Below are 10,870 nucleotides of genomic sequence, written 5' to 3' on the forward strand. Positions count from 1 at the left end.
ACACACACACACACACACACACACACACACACACACACCAGAACCCAAAACATCACATTTAAACTCAGTGTCAAAAAAGAAGCAACATCTATATGTCGGCAGACCATTAGGAACCAGCCCAAACTGTTGCCAGGGTATACTGGTTTGTGGCATCATGAAGGGGCCTTTGCATATCATTCTTCATCTTCTAAATTCCCTGAAAATTAATAGGCTTTTTGGTTTACTAGAAAAAAACATATTGTGTCTGAGCAAAATGGCTTCATCTTATCTCAGAACATTTGGATTAATAATCCCTGTGTTAAACAGGCTGATGGAACAGTGCTGGAGAACAGCTATTAAGTGGCCGGAGCTCTGGACACTAGTGCTGGCGATTGTTCTCTGAGGTCTCCTCAGCCAGGCTTTTCCATCGAGGACTCTTAAGCTTTGAAGCGTTGTTGGTATCTATTATTCAATCAGATAGATCTGGGAGAGAAATTGAAACCAGCTAGCCTTGGGCGGTTGCTTCAGCAATTCTAATACATGTTCCGTTTCTCACTGCTCCATGTACTGAACTGTAAAATTCTGGTTTTGTAACCACAGGAAAATCGTAGGGTAAATTTAATCTTATCCCTGTTTTATTTGACTAGGAGCAAAAAAACAAGTCTTAAAATTCAAAAGTGCTTGGTGCCACCACGTAATTATTACACATGAAGCTGGTCACAGCCACTGGGCTTTTATTTCCACTTTTATCCGGAGCATCCTGTAGTTTAAAATGTGGTCTGTTATGTCCAGATGACAATCTTTGTGTGTATGTGTATGAATTTAAACAGAAAGCATGAAAGAAGTTTAAGATGTCATATCGTCTTTCGGGAGGAAAGAAATGAACGTTCAGAGGTGCAGGCAGAAGTGACTAAGGGGCCATTCGGCTCCGTTGCAGTAGCTTGCTTATAGAGAGCCTACTGGTGTGATGTGGGCCCTGTGCCTTCTCTTCTATTGAGAGGCTCCAGGGTCAATGGGATGAAGTTCCTGTTTAGCTGATAGGTTATGTTGGCAGTCCAGAGTTCCAGCCTCACAGATGCTAATGGTAGCAGTGGACCCTACAAGTCCCAAGGCCAGAGTCAGGTTAATGTACGCTGAGTCAGCACTATAAAGGCTATTCAGAAGGCTGGGGAGATGGCTCAGTCACTAAAGTGCTTCCTGCGCAAGCATGGTGCTTGCATTTGCCACCTCTCCCCCACCCCAGCACCCACATAAAAAAATAGATATGGTGGAGTGCACTTGTAATCACTGGCCTTGCTGGCTGACCACCCTATCCTACCCAGTGAGCCACAGGCCACAGTGAGAGATCTTGTAAATCCAGATATGGCTGGGTATACCTGTGTCCTGTTACCCCACAACTGATTGGGGCAATGTGGGAAGGCATGCGGATTGCTGAGGCTTGCTGACTGCCTGCTTAGTCAAACAAAAGCACTTAAGCTCCAGGCTCAATAGAGACCCTGTCTGAAGGAGTAAGGCAGAAGGATAGATGAGGATGCCAGACACCCTCCTATGGTCCCTGCAGGCACCCTTATGGGCACACGCACCTGCACACACACTAGTCACACATGCTCCTCACATGCAGCAAGCACTTCAGCATCTGATAAGCAGTGCTCAAGGCTGACCCCTGGCCTTCATGTACCCACATACATATGCACACATGCATGCAAGCATGAACACATTCTAGTACATTTACAAAAATATATATACACATATATTATATAATATACATTTATATATATATATATATGTATGTGTACAAACACACACATTTATATAGCTGAATAATAAACAAAGCCAGATGTTCTCGGCTGTATAAACCAATAGCCATGGTGGGTGGGACATGAGTTTTGTCGGCATTGGGCATTTTTCATCCTTTCTAACATAACTGGACTTAGAGCTTTGAATACTAAAGTAAGACACTGGGTTAAGGACGAAGCAGTGGTTTGTTTGCTAGTGTAAAGTTGAGCTAATTTGTTGAACAAAATTGACAAAATGATCTGCACTCTGACTACCTAGTTATTTTCACTGCTTCTGTTAAAAACTGCTTCATGGCATCGTTCATTACTGCAAAGGAGGACTGTACATTTAGTGGGAACTTATACAATGCTCTAAAGGAAGGTTTTCTACTCAGGCAAATGGCCACCCAATGGGTCAGAGGATGGTGAGGGAGGCATCAAGTGCATTGCAGAGGATTGAGGAATAGGCTACGCCATTTAATTTTGATGTTCTCTGTCCAGTGCCAAACCCATCAACAGTACAAGGTAATCTGGATGTAAAATGTGTGTGTGTGTGTGTGTGTGTGTGTGTGTGTGTGTGTGTGTGTGTNTGGTGTGTGTGTGTGTGTGTGTGTTTCTAAGGGTGTTGTTCACTTGTTAAAGTGGGCTGAGAAAGACTTCATTCAAGAGCAGACCTATTTCCTAATGCAGTATTAGAAGCAAATATTTATAGCCAATAAATAGAGTGGGGACCCAGGGATGTAAAATTGTTAAGATGATGTGGGGATAGGGATTATAATAGAACGAGTGTCAAAGGCAAGGGTGTGGGGATTCTGGATGAACTAACTTAGTGGGTTTTGTTCTCCTGCTCTGGCTAAAGCTGGGTTGTATAAGGCAGTACACATGATCAGGGGAAGGTTCAGAAGTAAGAGCAAAGTTAGAGAATCAGTCAGTAAATACTAATGAGCAAAAAATAACAAGAAAAGGCTGCTTGGGATGTGGGTCTCGTCTCTCTGGGTCTGTGGAATCTTCCTTTCTTCTCCCTGTCTCCTTCCTTTCTTTCTTCCTACCCTTTCTCCCTTCCTCCTCCCTCCCTTCTTCCCTCCTTTTCCCCTTTTTCTCTTCCATCCCCTGCCTCTCCTTGCAGCTGTTGCCTCGAAGGAGACCTAGGCACCACTCATTGCTTCTGGTCTAAGCCTTGTCTCTGTGGCTCCCAGCCTGGTAGCTCCTGCTTTAGATTCTGTGGCACACTCAGGCACCTCGTGAAATGAAAATTCCAGCCAGTGGTTTTCATGAGGGTTTCAGCCTTGGGAAGGCCCAGTGGTTACAAGGTATCAGTTAAGTGCCTAATAAACTAGCCTGGCCTTGTCACTGCTTCCTGTCCCATAAACCATGAGTAGGGACCTCCATGTAGGATTCAGAGCTATCCCCCCAGTGAGTCCTAGAAGGCAAGCAAAGCCCATACACAGCACACTCAGAACACTGGGCCATGACAGGCTGTTAGGACAATTCAAGGAGGATAGCTAAAGGCCTGAAAGGCCAGAGCTGCTTAGCCATCCTTAATGTCCAGGGTGGACTGTTAACAGCGGACTTGCCTGCATCCTAATCCAGACAACCACACACTTCCTCTAGACAGACAGACAGACAGAAAAGACTCAAAGGAAGTCGGTTTTGGTTTTAAAGATTTGTTTATTATATGTAAGTACACTGTAGCTGTCTTCAGACACCCCAGAAGAGGGAATCCAATCTTATTATAGATGGTTGTGAGCCACCATGTGGTTGTTGGGATTTGAACTCAGGACCTCTGGAAGAGCAGTCAGTGCTCTTAACCATTGAGCCATCTCTCCAGGCCCCATAAGAAGTTGTTTAACATTTTGTCAGTGACAGTGTTGAGTGCTAAGATCAAGCACAGCTGACAGGCAATAGAGAGATCTCCCAGACAAGGACATTTCCTGCCCAGTACCCAAAGGGCTGCCTTACAGAGCCAAGCTCTCCTGCTGAGTTTCCCAGGGCAGTGGTGGTTGGCATCATACCCTTTGGAAAGCCTCTGGAAATGGCTCCCATTTCTTTGTCTGGTTCTATTATGAAATGTGTGTGGTCATATAAGATTTTAAGAACATGACAGGACCTGGGAGACAGGTCAGCCCAAGAGTGAAGTGCTTGCTGTGGCAGCATGAGGACCTCAATTAGGATCTCCAATGTAAGCTTAAAAGGCTGGGTATGGCACTTGCACCTGAAACCCCAGCATTGAGGAGGTGGAGACAGAATTCCCAGAGCTCACTGGCCAGCCAGCCCAGCTGAACCAGTGAACGCCAGGTTAAATGAGAGACCTTGTCTCAAAACGCAAGGTAGACGGTGACTGAGGAACAGTTTCTAACAGACTTCTGACTTTCACACACACACACACACACACACACATGCACGCACACATACACATTCATACATACACATTCATACATACACATGCATGAACACATACACACAGACAGACACGCACACACATATATACACACTCACACAAACAGAGACATATACACATACACACATGCACACACACAGAAACAGCGACATACACACACACATATATGTGTGCATGTGTGTGTGTGTGTATATACACATACATACACACATATAGGCATATACATATAGACACACACCACACAAAGATACACATACACACATGCACATGCACACATACACACATGCACGTGCACTCATACACACACACACGCATACACACAGAAACAGACATACGCACACACATATATATACACATACACACATATACACATATGCATATTGCACATATACACACTCATACACAAACACAGACAGACAGACATATATGCACACACACACACACACACATGACAACAGTGAGGAAGACATTAATGGGGGCAGTTTTCGTGAGGAATGTTTCAAATGAGAAGATGAAATGAAGTCCCCTGCCAGAGGAGAAAGGATTTCCTCTGCCTTCTATGAGTGACATTTCAAAACAACCTTTGGGGAAATGTTTCTGAGCCTCCACCAGTATGGTAGGACTGACAGCCGAGGTTTGTTTTCATCTTGTTCGGTCTGAAATTGATTCCTCTAACTGCCTTCCATGAGCTTTTATTCACTGTTATTAAGGACTTCAGACTATGGGATGAATTTATTAAATCAATTATTTTTATCTTAATGCATGTTTAGGACTTCAAAGACCCCTTTCTTTTGATTTCACCCCCACCCCTGTTTAAAGAGTCTCCTGAACATCCCAGTTTGGGCAGCTTTGCTTTGATACATAATTATTATTCTGTAAGCCATCCAGTACTTTTAATATCATCTGACCTTAAGATTTTAATAGAAGTGCATAGAAACCAGATGGGAAATATGAACCTTGGGAAAACTTGTTACTGAGCTCTGAGCAGTTTCCAAATCTTGGTCAACGAATGACTCTTGTGTTTATAAGATTAAACACATAGACAGATATGGTGGTCCATGCCTGTGGTCTTAGCGCTTGAGTTTGCTAAGGAAGGAGGATATTGAGTTTGACATCAGCCTGGGCTACATAGCCAGCTACAATCCAGCCTGGACTACTTAGTAACACCCCATCACAACACACAACACAAACTAAAACACAGAAAGAAAAAGAGACTTCAAACCTAGCACGAGTTGCTTACAAGGGACATTGGCACATGCTGTAACCTTAGCACTTGTGAGGCTAAGGCAGGAGGATTGCTGTAATTTCAAGACCAGCCCTAGCTACACAGGAAGACCTTGTCTTAAAAAGGAATTGCAAAAACCAATCTTTATATGAATGAGAGTTTTGAGAGTTTGGTATTCTTGCATAAATGTTTGTCACCCGGGACTGTCCAGTACTGTTTTGTTAATTCTGTTTTAATCTTTGAATTCCCAGTTCTGAAACCTCTATGAATCCATTCCATTTTTTTGCATTTCTTTTTCTAAATCCTGACAGAGATCTTCTAAGGTGAGGACCTTATTCTTAGGAAACTCTGTGGAAAGCACTAATCTGTGGCCTCTAGTGGTAAGCCTACTCTCGGTGCTACAAGTTCCTCACAGTGTTACAACAAAGCTGTAACTTTGTTACAAAACCCTGGACTTCTCTTTCCTTGTTTTCTCAGTCTCAAATCCCATCTTTTATAATGCTCTCTCTCTCTACCCTAAGAGAGAATGATTAAGTTAGTGTTGATGTTACTAGCTGTCCAAATACCAGGGAAGGACTCTAAGCCCAGGGAATCTTTTAATTTCACTGCTGTCAGTAAGACAACTGAGATCGTGATGATGAACCCAAAGAAAGGTGGAGCTATTGAGATGGCTTCGGGGCTATGAGAACGTGCTGTGCAAGAATAGGGTCCTGAGTTCAAATCTCCAATCCCCATTAAGAAAACAAGACAAGAGTACCTGTTAACATGTGTAACTATAGCTGTGTGTGCCTATGACCAGAACCTGGTCAACAGGAGCAGAGACAGGACCACTGAGGCTTGCTGGTTGCTAACTCTAAGCTCAGTAAAGAGATCTTGTCTCAAAGGAGTAAAACAGAGACTGATAGACACCAAAATCTTCCTGTGATCTCTGCGTGCACATGCATAGGTATGCACACATCCACAATCACTCGAGCTCACACACATGTTCACACACACATGTTCATACACACACACACCTTTGAGAATGGAGGAAAGGCAGGACTTTTAGAAATGGTCATGGAGAAACTAGTAATGATATTATCAATTAAAATTTTATTGTTTTTTTTTTTTTCTGCTTGAGTTTATAACAATAGAAACATCTCAGCTGAGTCACTTTGTGAACTGGATTTCTGAAATCCCACAGAAAATGCAGATGCTTAAAGCCCTCTTCCCCTGTAACTAAACATCAGGAAAAGAGGAAAGACAGCCCAGCCTGTCCTTTAGAGGTGAGAAATTCCAGGTCCTAGCCCTTTGCAGGGGAAGTCATCTGAGATGAACCTGGCCTGGTTGTAGATTTGCTAAGACAGGATGGCTCTTGTTTCTCCCTTTGAGGCCTAGGACACTGAGGGCAGATGGCCTTCAGCCAGGCCCAGCCTCAAGGCTGCCCTATAGTCCTGTGTATCACAGAGAAGCATTTGCTATTGTTTTGTTTGTTTTTAAAACAGGCTCAGACAACCCAGGTTGTCATCTAACTCCCTATGTTCAAGGATGACCTTTAATTGATTTTTTTTCCTTTTTCTATTGTATATATGCATATTTGCTTCTGTATAGGAATAAATACATGTATAGGGGTGTCTGGGTCTGTGTGTGTGTATACACTCCTGCAACTGTGTGGGAGCACACTATAGGGATATCTGTGCATGTGTGTATGTGTCCACTCCTCCATCTGTTTGGGACCCCATATACAGGTGCGTCAATGTAGGTGTGTGTGTTCACTCCTGCATGTGGTGTCCCAAGGTTGATGCCAGCAGTCATTGCTCTACGACCTTCTTCATTGAGGCCCCACTAAGGCTAGTCTTAGAAGCCAGCTTGCTCTGAGAATCCATGTCTCTCCCTTCGGAGCCTAGAGTTATAGCACGCTCATCCTGCCCTCTCAGCATTGGGTTTCTGGGGATTCAAACTTCAGTCCTCCTACTTATGAAGTGGGTCCACTGAGCCATTGCTCACACCCAACACCTTGAACTTTGGATCCTCTTGCTGTCAGTGCTAGAATTATGGACATGAACTATCAGGCCTAATTTATCTGGGGCTGGGTGGGAACTTTGTGTGTGAGGTAAGCTCTCTACCAACTGAGGCACACCAAACCCCAGAGAAGTTGTGACTGTCTAACCCTAGTGGATTCTCTCACCAGTGAGATATGTGGGTGACACCCTAGGTTGGGAAGTGGCTTTTGTACAGTGGTTATGGAGAACACATAGAAGGAAGAGCTTCACTGTATTCCATTCTTGTTTCTTGTTTATAACTTGATATAACTGGAAATTATGTCTGTGAGGGAGGGCTAAGGAGGCAGCAGTTGGTAAGAAGCACTTGCCTGACAAGTTTGAAGACTTGAATTAAGATCCCCAGAGCCACATAAAATGTCAGACACTGTGGTACTTGTTTGTCATCCTAGTGATGATGAGATGGGGGTGGGGGTGGGGTGGGGGCGGAGCAGAAACAGGACGCAAAACGTAGAGGGTGCCTGAGAAAAAACTAAAGTTGTCCTCTGATCTCAATCTGCATATGTGTGAGCACTGGTGCACACATCCATACATGCGCACATAAACATGTGCTCACAAAATATGTCTGTGGGCTAAGGAGATGGCTCAGCTGTTAAAGCATTTGCTCCCAAAGTGTGAGGACCCCCACAGTGAATTCAGGTCCCCAGAAGCTCATGTAAATGCCAGGTGGTTGTAGCAGCTCTCCTGGTAATTGCAAACTCAGAGGTCTCAGAAGACAGGGGTCCTCGAAGCATGCACATTGACTGGCAAGACTAGCCATATTGATGAGCTCTGGGTTTGATTGAGAGACCCTGAATCCGTTTATAGGGTAGAAAATCCACCTAGGATACTTCTCAACATTGCCTTGGGCCTCCACATCCATAAGATCACACACAAAACCATGCATACATGCACACAGACCACATAGCCATCAAACATACAAAAAAGTATGTCTGCAAGAAACCATTTCCTACAAAAGAAAGGAAAGGGAAAGGGCAGGGGTGGGGTGGGGGGTGGACTATTTGTTGGACAAGGAATACTTTGTGAGAGGAACAAAGGGACCTAGCTGGGCCCTCCCCCGGGCTGCCCTCAGGCCTTCTGCCCAGACTATGAAAGCAAATGACCAGGCCATATGGAAATTGGTTGTGAAAGATGTTTTGGATTAAGCTGTTCCCTCCAGGAGTCTTTGATGTTACAGTGGCTAATGAAGTTGGCTCCTGGAGAGGTTTTTATTCTACAGAACTGCAATTCTTTTTTCTGAGAAATTTATATTACGTTTAATACAATTGTCTTGGTTCGTACCCTAGGGATTTATTTGAGTTATAATTGAATATTGCATTTTTAAGAAGGTTTCTTAATTTATTGCTTCCTTTGGCAAATTTTGCTTGCTGTTCTGTCGGAATAATTTAATTTTACATTGGCTAATTTAGTCTGTATTAATATTTCCTCTGAAACTCAGACAGCTAGGCAAGCTGCTACAGGTGGCGAGAGAGCAAACTTATTGGGAACATTAAGATGGGAAAAGCTGGTGGCGTGAACCCTGTAGAAAGCATTCATGGCTAACACAGTGTCCTTTGCAGAGGAGTTATCTTTTAATCAAAAGCTAGCGTCCCTCCTGCTGTGCCCCCACTTGCCCCCACCCACACACCCACCTCCTGTGTTCCAGAACTACTTCCAAAGTTCTTCCAGGATTACAGCATTGCAGCTAGGTAATGGGAGACTTCATCACCAGGGTTGCACCTATAGAGAGCAGTCACTTAGCAAAGTGTGTCAGCAGGGAGGGGACAGAGACACAGCTTCACACTGTTACCCTTAGTAACTAAGATGGTCTCCTATTCTCTTAGGGACCTTGACTAGGACTGAATCTAAGTCACAGTTGCAAAACAGAAAATAATCTGGGGTCTAGCTAGGGTAAAAATGATCTAGAGATTTTATTAAAGATACCTTAATACCTTAGGCAAAATATAGATGTGTGTGTGTATGTGTGTGTATGTGTGTGCAAGACATACTATGTAAAGGCATTTGCTTCTTATGGGAGACTTGGGGTAGGAGGATTAACACCTAAATTTGGGTACAGGCTCCTGTAGGGAAGAGTCTCAACTAACTGTCATAACATTAGCCATATGTGTGTGTGTATGCATACATGTTTATGTATATGTATATATGTATATGTATACATGTATATGTGTACATATACACATATATACTCATATACATGTGTGGGTCTATTAGCTATATAACATACACAGACATATATACCATTTGGTAGCTCTCAAGTTAACACAATTTTGTTTTTTGTTTTTTTGTTTTGGTTTTTCTAGACAGAGTTTCTCTGTGTAGCCCTGGCTGTCCTGGAACTCACTCTGTAGACCAGGCTGGCCTGGAACTCAGAAATTCACCTGCCTCTGCCTCCCAAGTGCTGGAATTAAGTGTGCGCCACCACGCCCAGCAAGTTACCACAGTTTAAAAGCTAGCTAAACACTTCCCCTTCCATCCTCTGGTGAGATTATAGGGTGGCTCTGGGAATGCCTTGCATGAGATTATAATCTGATGCAGTCAGAGCTGTGTTGGGCAAGTCCTTTAATGCAGGTTTATAGCTAGGAATGGAGAGAGGCTCTAAGCAGTTAATTGTGCTGGAATCCTTAGTCATCAGCTGGCAGATGGCTTCAACCAGAGTTTCAGGTGAGGAATGCTCTCCCTTCTTGCAGCCCTATAATGCTCTGTCTTCCTACCCTGCCTCAGTAGTACCATCTTACTTGCACTATTTGGGGTACAGGAAGGTTCAAGGGCTCAGTGATTTTGAAGAGCAGCTGAGGAGCCTGCCCAGTCTCCTTCCTTGTGGGTAGCTACAAAGTACATTGGAACAGTTCTAATTTCTCAGGATGATCTTGTTATGTAAAGTGTGTTTGCTTCCTTGGAATCACATGAAGACCAGAGCAGGAACAAACAGGCTGCACTTGGGGGTGGTGGCTGCAGGGACTAGGTGTGTCCTCCTAGGTTTCCATGTGGGACGGAGTGTTGTTGGCATGGACAGTCTAGTAACCATCTGTGTATTCAGTTCAGCCTTTCGCGTCTTACTGAGACCTAGCAGAGTATGAACTGACTGAAGTTGAGTGAGAAATATAAAATTAGAAAGGATTTGGAGGAAAGTGTTTAAGAGTTGTGTTTTTAAGTTGTACACAGTAAAACTCCTCTGAGTGACTCATATTCTAGTAACCCCACCACAGTCATGAAACAGAGCTCAACCAGAGACATCATGGGACATACCTGAGATTAAGTAGGCTCACTCAGGAGGCTAACATGGGAGAATGCCAAGATTCAGTTCAGTCTCAGCTTCTTACGACACCAAGGGCTAGAAATGTAGATCAGCAAAAGAGCCCCTGCCTAGAATACCCCAGTGAGGGGCTGGGGGCGTGGCTCAGTGGTAGAGCCCCTGCCTAGAATCCCCCCCCCCCCCAGTGAGGGGCTAGGGTAG

General features: G+C 44.1%; 1 protein-coding gene across 1 annotated transcript in view; it reads left to right on the top strand.

Annotated features, from left to right (window-relative positions):
* Sdk1 (sidekick cell adhesion molecule 1) overlaps positions 1–10,870 on the top strand; it is a 713,594-nt gene that overhangs the window by 214,187 nt on the left and 488,537 nt on the right. The window lies entirely within an intron of this gene.

Source organism: Mus caroli, chromosome 5 (genome assembly GCF_900094665.2).
Source record: "Mus caroli chromosome 5, CAROLI_EIJ_v1.1, whole genome shotgun sequence".
Taxonomy (NCBI): Eukaryota; Metazoa; Chordata; class Mammalia; order Rodentia; family Muridae; genus Mus; species Mus caroli.